The sequence below is a fragment of the Chrysochloris asiatica genome, unplaced genomic scaffold, assembly GCF_000296735.1.
Source record: "Chrysochloris asiatica unplaced genomic scaffold, ChrAsi1.0 scaffold00033, whole genome shotgun sequence".
Classification (NCBI taxonomy): domain Eukaryota; kingdom Metazoa; phylum Chordata; class Mammalia; order Afrosoricida; family Chrysochloridae; genus Chrysochloris; species Chrysochloris asiatica.
This window is the reverse complement of record NW_006408551.1, coordinates 24,659,606-24,669,460: the sequence shown is the minus strand read 5'-3', so window position 1 is coordinate 24,669,460 and position 9,855 is coordinate 24,659,606.

Here is a 9,855-nt window from a genome sequence, read left to right as displayed (position 1 = left end):
TATACAAAAGCTTCAATTTTGTGGATCATGACAAGCTATAGATAACAGTTCAGAGAATGAGCATTCTGGAACACTTAATTATACTTATGAGGAAACTGTGCAGAGACCAAGAGGTCTATGGTTTTGTTCAAACAGAGCAAGGTAACACTGAATGCTTTAAAATTAGATAAAGTGTGTGCCAGGATTGTATTATTTCACCGTATGTATTCAATTTGTAATGTGAGCAAATAATTTGAAAAACTGGATTATATGAAAAAGAATATGGCTTAAGGGTTGTAGGAAGACTCATTAACAACCTACAATATGCAGATGATACAACCTTACTTGCTGAGAAGGACGAGGACTTGAAATACTGACTGAAGAAGATCAAAGATTTCAATGTTAAGAAAACAAAAAAATCCTCACCACTGGACCAATAAATGTCATCAAGATAAATGGAGAAAAGGTTGAAATTTTTAAAGACATAATTTTGCTCAGATCAACCATCAACACTCATGAAGCAGCAGTCAAGAAATCAAATGACACTGCAGAAGACCACTTTGATGTGAAGAGTAAAATATACCAGTTTTAGGACTAAGGTGTGCCTGTCCCAAGCCAAGGTAGTTTCAATAACCTCATATGCATGTAAAGGTGGACAACGAATAAAGAATATCATAGAAGAATTGATGCATTTGAGTTATAGGTTGGAGAGAATATTAAAAGTACCATGGACCTCCAAAAGAAGAAACAAATCTGTGATGGAAGAAGTACAGCCAAATGCTCCTTAGAAACCAGGATGGTCAGACTTCGTCTTTCATACTTTTGGAAATATATCAGGAGGGATCAGTCCCTGAAGAGGACATCAATCTTGATAAAGTGGAGGGTCAGTTAAAAAGAGGAAGACCTTCATTGAGATGAGTTTGCACAGTAACAACAGCAATGGACCCAAGCATAAGAACAATCGTGAGATTGTTGCAGGACGAGGCAATGTTTTGCTCTGTTGTGTATGAGTTGGTACATACTCGATGGCACCTAACAACAACAATATAATTACCTATCTTGTAAGTGTAAATAAAAAATTTTTATTTCTGTGAAACCTCCCATGACCATGTTGTTGTTGTTGTTAAGTGCCATAAATTCGGATCCAACTCATAGTTGTTGTTGTTGAGTGCCATCGAGTCGGTTCCAACCAATAGCAACCTTGTACAGGGTTTCCGATGCTGTAAATCTTTCCAGAAGCAGAAATCCTCATCTTTCTCCCACAGAGCGGCTGGTAGTTTCGAACTGCTGACCTTGCGGTTCACAGCCCACTTCATAACCACTGCGCTACCAGAGCTCCTTAGAAACCTTGTACATAGTATCCAAGGAGCAGCTGTGGGTTTGAACCACTGACCTTATGGTTAGTAGTCCAGTGATTATCCTACAGTGTCACACCAGGACTCTGTGACCATACTTTATATTAATCATCAATCAACAAATATTATAGGACAGCCACACTTGAGATGTACCAATGATATAGACAGAAATATCTTTTTTCATAGATCTTGCAATCTAAAGGTGATGACAGACTCTGAAAAGGAATTTCAAAGCATATTTTATAAATACCACACAGTTTAGCCAAAAGTGTTCTTGAATTTGTTTTGCTTTGTCAATTTTTTTGTTAGTGCCTAGCAGGCAGAGACTAGGCCACTTGTTTCTTCTTTACCTGTGGAATGCTTACTAGGGACTCGTAGTACCAGGTACCACTCGCTTGGTAGTCTGTTTCCTACTCATGGCTCCTCATTGTGTTGCAGAATAGAACTGTACTCCATAGAGTTTCCAAAGTTGTGACCTCTGGAAGTAGATCACTAGGTCTTCCTTCTGAGGCAACTCTTGGTAGGTTTAAATCCATTGTCATTGAGTGGATTCGGACTCAGAGTGACCTTTGATGGATTCTGAGACTGTAAATCTTTATGGGAGCAGACAATGCCATCTTTCTTCTTTTGAGTGAGTGGTGTGTTCCGACCACTGACCTTGCGGTTAGCAGCCCAGTGCCTCCTAGCTCACAGTGTCACCTGGACTCTACCTCTTAGCTAGTAATAGTAAAGTACTTAATGTTTTGCTCCTCCCAGAGCCTCCTTGAGTTATAGTTGTGTGTTGTGGAATCTATTTAGACTCAGAGTAGAACTTCCCCATAGGTTTTCTTTGACTATCATCCTTAAGGGTAGCGCTCTGTTAGCACAGTGATAAAAGCTGTACACTGCTAAACAAAGGTTGGTGGTTGGAACCTACCAACTGCTCTGTGGGACAAAGATGTAGCTTCCATAAAGATTTACAGCCTTGGAAATCCTGTGGTATAGCTCTATTCTGTCACGTAGTGTCTCTGAGTTGGTGCAGACTTGTTCACAGAGTTGAATCACCAGATGTTTTCTCCTACAGGGCCACTGGTGGGTGTGAAGCACGTAACCATTGCATCACCAAAGGCTCCTTGGACTTACAGTAGGGGTACTTGACAAATATTTACTCACTGATTCATCAGCATTGCAGCCAAAAATAGTTGTGCTAGCCATGTATCTAAAATTTTAGACAACACGTTCTTTGACTTAGGGTTGCTAAATGAACATAGTGTTTAGTTGTAAAATGGGTCAAGCACAACTGATTTTGAGTTTACATTCTATCTGTTTCAGGAAGACAGCTATGCTGAATGAGGTCATCTGATACAATTAATTATTATTATTTTTTGCTTATCCTAATTTTATCCCTTCTATTTTTTGGTAAGAGTCCTTCATACTTTTCCTTTGGGAAACTGTACTTCCCAAACAAACCTTGGTACATTCTAGTAAGGTGTCAATCTTGTGCCTCCAAATCTCTAACCCTGGGACAGGTATGTGATCCAAGCAGAGTAATCATAATCATTTAGAAAATTGTTATGGCCCCTGTCTGTGGTGAGATTTTCTCTTTGCTGGCTTCATGAGCACTAAGAACAAACAAGCCAGGAGTCCATGTGAGCTGCTGTCCTGTCCTAAAGCCCACTGGGAACAGAACATTAGCATTAACAAAGAATTCCAAGGTCTCTTTTTTTAATAAATGTTTTTTTGTGAATTATGTGATAGTTTACATGAGAGAACATTAGTTTTACATTCATTCTATCGTATATCGTTTCATTGCCATGGTTATAATCCCCTCCATGAATCATCAAGCAACCAAAGGGTATACCCTGCAAGCCTGCCCCCAACACCCCCCGGGTCTTCAGCACACAGTCCCTCTCCCTCTCTGGATCTAAAGTCCCCAGCTGCTCCATCACTCCACATCATCCTCTCTGCCTCCTTTTTAGGCATCGCTGTTTCTCTGGGTAGTGTCCTGCTCTCTGGTCTTTTCCACTGATGGTTCTAGAGACCTTTGCTTAAGGTCATTTTTTAAACACCTAGATCTAAAGCTATTACTACTCTATCACCTCCTAAATGAGTAAGCCAAACAATTTCAATTTGTTTTGTTGCTGGAGCTAGTGTGAATGAGTTGGCTTTGATTACTTGCAATCAAGATTTCTCAGGAAAAACCTGGAAGCTCAGAAATCATGAACACTGAAGGTGGATTAATTTAAGGTTAATCATTCTTTGGGGTGATTTTATTGCTTGAATGGATTCATGTTAATCACCGTATTTTAGTAAAGATGAAAATACAGTAAGCTGGATTCCTTGCACAGACACAAAAATTCCAGTAGTGTTGCTGAGCAGAGGTCTCTTTGCTTTGTGGCAAATGTCATTTAATGTAACTGTTAAAAGCAGGTTCTCAGATTGCATGATAATGACCAGAGAATTGACACAGTACTTTGAGCATTCATATGCACTTATTGGGTCCTTACAACAACCTTGTGAGATAGGTATTACCCATGTTTTAGCAAAGAAAATGCAAATAACTTTCCTAATGGTGACCAGAAACTCAGTAATGGGAATTGCCTTTTTTTTTTTTTCAAACCAAAGGTCACACATCTTTATTAGCCAACCTCTTAAATGCAGAAGCATAAAAATAAAGGAAGACACTAGGAGTTTTGCAAAACATGTTCAGTTGATCAAATCTTGGCATATTGAACTTGATGTGGTAGAGGGCGAGGACCGTGGTATATTACGTGTTGTGTCATCACATGTGGACTCCTTAGAGACCCAGCGTGGTTCTTCTCCAGTGTCTTGTCTTGGAGTTGTACCTGATTTTATTACCAGTTTTCATTGGAATCCATTGGGGAATGAGACTATTCTGCTTTTGTTTCTGGCCAGAATCTCTTGATCCTGAGAGTCTTAAGAGACGACATAGTGAAGTTGAGACATTGCAGCTCTCACATGATGGCGAAGAAAGGAAGAGCTGGAAATTGATGTTTAACTTCAAATCTTTATGCTGCTCCAAATTCATCAGAACCATAGTTATAACTTGGGGTTGTAGCTACAAATAGACTTTTTCATGTTATCTCAGTTTCTCTCAGGTCAGTTCTGCTTCATGGTGACCGCATGTGCAACAGATCAAAAAGTTGCCTGGTTCTGTGCTACCATTGTGTATTTCAAGTGCCTTCCAAACTAGGGGGGCTTATCTTTCAGAACTATATCAGACAATATTCTGTTGTGTTCCATAAGGTTTTCATTGGCTAATTTTCAGAAATAGATTACCAGGCCTTTTTTCCTTTTCTGTTTTAGTCTGGAAGCTCCACTGAAACTGGTCTACCATGGGTGAACTATGCTATTTGAAATACAGGTGGCATAGCTTCCAGCATCACAGTTTGACCAACTGACTTGAGAAAGAAATTCAGGTATTTTTAAAGAAAAATGAACTCTTTTTTTTTTTTTTTTTAAAGTGAAAGCAGAGGAAGAAGACTTATTTATATGAAAAGTAGGAAAATATATTTTCCCCTGGTAGCTCTTAACATCCAAGAATCCATACTGATGAGATGTCAGAGAAAAATAATCACATCCTTCCTTATATGTAATAGTTAGCAGGCTGAAGTTAGATTCATACATTATTTTGTTTGGGTGAGATGTTCTGATTTATGGTTTTATAAGGATTGTCAGTGCTAATGAGCTGCTATGTAAGAGAGTATCTCGTGCCAGGATGGAAACCATTCTTTGCTTCTTAAACTCTAAGATTACAAGTTCTTAAAACTGATTCTGGTAAAGAGCAGTCTGGTACGTGTCTACTTTCTGGGCTTGCTAAACGGATGTTTTCCTAATTCTTTAATCTTTGATAAAAGTCCACAACTAAAAACATTCATGTACACCACAAGAATTACTAATAAGCTTAGTTGAAGCATGCCAGGATAATTTTAGTTAACAGGTAAGTCAATATTTCTTTTACAAGTATAGTGAAATCGTGTTTACACAACTGGTGGGCTATTATGGACTTATTTAACTTGCTTGAAAGAGTATAGAGCCCATTATTTGCCCTGCTCATTTTACATTCATGATATAATCAGGCTTATGCTGAATTTCTTAACTTCCTTTCACCAACAAAGTCTAATTAATTGAGAAGGAGGAGGAGGGCTTAAGAATAAAGATCTATTTTCTTTCGGAATTATTTATTTTGTGAGAAAGCATTAGTTCAACTAATTCATTACTTTGAAATAGTCTATTATGTAAAATCAGTCATATCTGCCTTTGATTTTACCCAACATAAAGGTGACCTTTAAATATCTCCTCATGTTCACAATGTGCTGGAAGAAAGGACAGTAGTTTATGATATTATCAACTCCTTAGCTCATTTGGACACCGTTCCCTAATGTCTTATATGGTGACAAACACAGCTCTGCTGGTCTGAAGCAGGTTTGTTGTGAACATGTGTACAATAAAACTCACGTGTAAACCAGCGGTAGGTTTTCTTTTAAAACTAGGACTAAAATTAATAAGGAAAAAAAGTACTTGAAATTAAATTATCTTCCTGTTTATTCACATCCCCTATTTAATTCTGTTGAATATAGCATGAGTATCCAGAAAAATTCTTTCATATGCCTAATGTGACTGATATTGCTCTGATCTCTTTAGAACTACACTTCCAGGATTCTTAACATGCGCTACATCCATGTGGGTTAGGTGTTGGGTGGCTAACCACAGGTCTGTAGTTCATACCCACCCATCACTCCTGGGGATAAAGATGAGGCTGTCTGCTCCCATAAAGATTTGCAATATGAGGTTACTATGAATTAGAATTGACTCTATGGTAGTGGGTTTGGCTTTTGGTTTTAACCATATCCACGTTGTTTTATCTGCAGAGCTCAGTAAGAGCCTGGGTCAAGCTCCAATACGAAGAAGTGCTAATAGGTTCCTCTGTACAGATTGGCTTCTTACAAGGCCTGCTGCTAGAATCTATATTCATAGAGCTCTATTGCCTCTCATTTACAGTTACAAAATTGTTAGGGCTCTGAAAAGGGAAAGTGTTTTGAAACACATTTGGTGGCAAAAGTGAAAACTAAACTGATATGAGTCTGTAGTCTTTATTGCCCTCATTTTGTGTTATATTAATTCATTTTGCTGCAAAAATATTGATATGCTTTATTGTAGGTTGCTTGCCCAGACCCCAATTTGGATTTTATATAATATATGGAATACAATTCTCAATATATTCTGTTTTAAAAATCATCCAAAATTCTGATTTCTGCAACATCTGTGACCCTGAGGTTTTCAGTTAAGGGATTGTGGACTTGTAAACACCAGCAAATCCAGGAATATGTGTGTTATAAACAATTTTCAAAAGTACACTACTTTCTTTTGGCTGTCATAACAAAGTACCATATACTGGTGGCTTAAAAAAAATGAATGTATTATCCAACAGTTCTGGAAGCTGGAAGCCTAAAATCAAAGTGTTGGCGGGTCACACACCCTCTGAAAGCTATAGGGGAGAATCCTTCCTTGCCTATTTGAGATTCTGTTGGTCTTAAGTGTTTCTTGGCTTGTGGCTGCATATCTCTGCCTACCTCTGTATTCACATGGCCTTCTTCCCTGTGTCTTTCTGTGACCTCTCCTTTTCTTATAGGGACATTATTAACAAATTATATCTGCAAAGTCTTATTTCCAAGTAAGATCACATTCTGAGATTCTTTTGGACATGAAAACTTGAGAGACACTATCCAGTCCATTATACCATAAGAAAGAAGTAAAAAGTATGTTAGAACTCATTTGATAAAAGGGTTGTACAAAATATAATAAGATTCTATATAACAAGAACAAAACTCAGAGATAGAAGAAATGAAGTGGAAACTCAGGTGAGACAAAAGGATGCTATATTCTTACTCTGGATGCAGATTGGTAAATGGCTGGTAGAAACACTTTCTCCATTTCATGTGTTAGGGCTTAACTCTCTCAAGGACTAGAGTATATATAACAATTGGTAAGAATATTCCATGAAATAAAATAAAATAAAAATAATAAAAGTAGAGGTATTAAGCAGAAGTAATTCAAAAGTAAGAAGCATTATACTCTGAAAGAAACATTCTTTGGTGGTTACCAGATTGAGAGAGAGGGAGAGAGAAGGAGAATCACTAACTAGATAGTTGTTGTTAAGTGCCCTCTAGTTGGTTCAGACTCATAGGAACCCTATAAGCAGCAGAACAAAACAATGCCCAGTCCTTTGCCATGCTCACAATCGTTGTTACCATTGGGCGCATTGTGTAAATCTGTTTCCTTGAGGGGTCTTCCTCTTTTTCCTCTGACCCTCCACTTTACCAAGAATGATGTCATACTTCAGGGACTGGTCCCTACTGATAATATGTTCAAAGTATGAGAGACTTAGTCTGGTTATACTGGCTTCTAAGAGCATTCTGGCTGTACTTTTTCCAACACAGATTTCTTTGTTCTTTTAGAAGTCCATGGTACTTTTAATATTCTTCTTCAATACCATAACTCAAATGCATCGATTCTTCAATGGTCTTCCTTATTAATTGCCCAACTTTCACATGCATATAAGGCTACTGAAAATGCAATGGCGTGGGTCAGACATACCTTAGTTCTAAAACTGATATCTTCGCACTTGAACACTTTAAAGTGGTCTTGTGTAGCAGATTTGCCTAGCATAATACACTGTTTGATTTATTGACAGCTGCTGTCAATCAGTGTTGATTGTGGATTCAAGCAAAATGAAGTCTTTGACAACTTCAATCTTTTCTTCATTTATCATGATGTTATTTATTAGTCTAGTTATCAGGATTTTTGTTTTCTTTACTTTGAGGTGCAATTCATACTGAAGGTTGTGCTTTTCATCTTCATCAATAAGTATACTAAGTCCTCTTCACTTCCAGGAAGCAAGGTGTATCATCCTTATATCACAGTTTGTTAATGAGTCTTCTTCCAATCCTGATATTATCTATGTTCTTCTTTATAGAATCCAGTTTCTTGAATTATTTGATTTATTGACTGCTGTTTCCAGGAGTGTTGATTGTGGACACAAGCAAACTGAAGACTTTGATAACTTCACTTTTTTCTCCATTTATCATAATGCTGTTTATTAGTCTAGTTGTGGGATTTTCATTTTCATTACTTTGAGGTGCAATACATACTGAAGGCTGTGGCCTTTGATCTCCATCAATAAGTATTTTAAGTCCTCTTCAGTTCCAGCAAGCAAGATTGTATTATGTGCACAACACCGGTTGTTAATGAGTCTTCCTGCAATACTGATACCATGTTCTTCATATAATCTAGTTTTTCAGATTATTTGCTCAGCATACTGATTGAGTAAATATGGTGAAAAAATACAACCCTGATGCACATCTTTTCTGATTTCAAATCATTCAATATCCCTTTGCTTTGTTTTAACAATTGTCTCTTGGTCTATGTACAGGTCCCTCATGAGCACAATGAAGTGTTCAGAATACCCCTTCTTTGCAGTGTTATCCATAGTTTGTTATCATCCATATAGTCAAAAACCTTTGCATAGGGAATGAAGCCCAAGTAAAAATCTTTCTGATATTCTCTGCTTTCAGTCATTGATTTCAGCTATGGTATTCCTCATTCCACATCCTCTTCTGAATCTGGCTTGAATTTCTAGCAGTTCCCTGTCAGTGTACTGTTACAGCCATGCTTTGGTTATTTTCAGCAAATTTTCACTTGCATGTGATAGTAATAATATTGTTCAATGATTTTCACATTCTGTTGAGTAGTCACTTCTCTTTGGAATGAGCACAAATATGTATCTTTTCAAATCAATTGGCCAGGTAACTGTCTTCCAGATTTTTTTGGCATAGATGAATGAGTGCCTCCAATACTTCATCAGTTTGTTGGAATATTTCAATTTGTCAGTTCCCAGAGGTTTATTTTACACCAGTGCCTTCAATGCAGCTTGGACTCCTCCCTTCATTGCCATCAGCTCTTGATTATATGCTACGTCTTGACGTAGTTGAACACTGACAATTTATTTTGATACAGTGACTCTGTGTATACCTCCCATCTTCTTCTTCTTATTATTATTTTACATTTAGACTTGTTTATTTGAGGATAAAAGAGATAAAATTTTAAAGAAAACAGAATATAAAATTTAGAAAAGGAAGAAAATTAATAAACCAGTGGCATATAAAACTCATCTCTGAATCTGGCTATTGGGATCAGTTCTTCCATCGTCTTTTGATGTTTTCTGCATCAGTCAATATTTTGCCCGTTGTTGTTGTTGTTATTAGGTGCCATCGAGTCAGTGCCGACTCATAGCGACTTTATGCACAGCAGAATGAAACACTGCCCAAACCTGGGCCAACCTCACTATTGTTGCAACGCTTGAGCCCATTGATGCTGCCACTTGGTCAATCCATCTTGCTGGGGGTCTTCCTCTTGCCCATAGAATCCTTCAATATTGCAAGTCAATACTAGGTAGTTGTTGTTGTTATGTTCTGTCGAGTCAGTTCTGACCCATAGCGACCCTGTACAGGGTTTCCGAGGC